The following is a 1,973-nucleotide window of genomic DNA, read 5'->3' as shown; positions in this document are numbered from 1 at the left end:
AGCAATCGGGGAGAAGGGCCTTAGACGGGGAGGTGACCAAAAACCTGATGGTCACTCTGACAGAGCTCCAGCGTGTCTCTGTGGAGAGTGGAGAACCTTCCAGAAGAACAACCATCTCTGCAGAACTCCATTAATCAGGCCTGAATGGTAGAGTGGCCAGAGGGAAGACACTACTCAGTAAAAGGCACATGACAGCCCACCTGGAGTTTGCCAAAAGGCACCCGAAAAACTCTCAGACCAAAGATTGAACTCTTTGGCCTGAATGGCAAGCGTCATGTCTGGAGGAAACCAGGCACCACTCATCACCTGGCCAATACCATCCCTACAGTGAAGCATGGTGGTGGCAGCATCATGTTGTGGGGATGTTTTTCAGCAGCAGGAACTGGAAGACTAGTCAGGATTGAGGGAAAGATGAATGCAGCAATGTACAGAGACATCCTTGATGAAAACCTGCTCCAGAGTGCTCTGGACCTCAGTCTGGGGTGAAGGCTTATCTTCCAACAGGACAACGACCATAAGCACACAGCCAAGATAACAAAGGAGTTGTACAGGACAACTCTGTGTATGTCCTTGAGTGGCCCAGCAAGAGCCCAGACTTGAACCCGATTGAACATCTCTGGAGAGATCTGTGCACCGACCCTCCCCATCCAACCTAATGGAGCTTGAGAGGTCCTGCAAAGAACAGTGGGAGAAACTGTCCAAAAATGGGTGTGTCAAGCTTGTAGCATCATACTCAAAAAGACTTGAGGCTGTAATTGGTGCCAAAGGTGCTTCAACAAAGTATTGAGCAAAGGCTGTGAATACTTATGTACATATGCTTTTCTTGTTTTAATTTTTAATAAATTTGCAAAGATTTCAAACAAACTTCTTTCACGTTGTCATTCACGTTGTATTGTTTGTAGAATTTTGAGGAAAATAATGAATTGAATCCATTTTGGAATAAGGCTATAACATAACAAAATGTGGGAAAAGTGAAGCGCTGCGAATACTTTCCGGATGCACTGTAAGTAGTATTTGTAGACTAATTACTTATTGTTTTGTTTTTTTAACTTGTGCTTTCTATGCCCCCTACTCTACACTTTATACTACGTGCACTTTTGGTCAAGTGCAATTAAAAGCACCAATTCTTCAGTTTTACTTTTGATATTTAATCAGTACTCTACTATTAGTAGGGGAGAGCTGGCACAATTGTAACACACTTGTTTCTCTTAATGCATGCATGCAACTAGGTCTGTGAGATATGGAGATACATATCATAGGACAATAGAAAAATGTCTTTTTTCTCATTTGTAAGTCACTTTGGATAAAGTGTCTGCTAAATGACTAAATGTAAATGTAATGATAGATATTTTCCTAGATTGTCTCTATAACCAATGTCTCAATAGTCACTCTTTCGGGAGCCGTTTTACATCACTAAGGTCAGAGCTAGGAGTTACTAGCAGTGTGCTGTAATTTAAACCAAAACAAGCATTGAGGAGCATGACACAGACCAAAACTGCCCGCAACACTCCGACACAGAACAAGCATCAGCCCAAAAGCATCAGCACTAAAAGATGAGAAACTTGTCCTAAAAAAGTAAGTACTATTGTCTTTTGAGCATAACAAAACAAAAGAAAGTACACCCTCCTACAAGTCTATGTTTTATGTATCAGGGCCTAAAGAACAATTATGAGGTCCTCACCAACTTTTATAAGAAAACAAATAACCTCAGATGACAAAAAAATCACACACACACTCAACAGATTTCAAAATATAGTCATTTTTCCCCAAAAAGTAAACCAAAATTCAGAAACCAGGTGGAAAAAAAACGTACACCCTATAATTCAGCAACATATAGAACCACATTTATAAAATAATTAAAATAAAATAATTGAAGGAGAGCGTACTTTCTTTTTCCCATGACTGTATCTTTTCAAGATATGAAATTATCCATATCATGATATAAGATTTTGTCCATGCAACTGTGACTTATA

The sequence above is a fragment of the Ictalurus punctatus genome, chromosome 10 (genome assembly GCF_001660625.3).
Source record: "Ictalurus punctatus breed USDA103 chromosome 10, Coco_2.0, whole genome shotgun sequence".
Taxonomy (NCBI): domain Eukaryota; kingdom Metazoa; phylum Chordata; class Actinopteri; order Siluriformes; family Ictaluridae; genus Ictalurus; species Ictalurus punctatus.
This window is presented reverse-complemented; position numbering follows the sequence as displayed.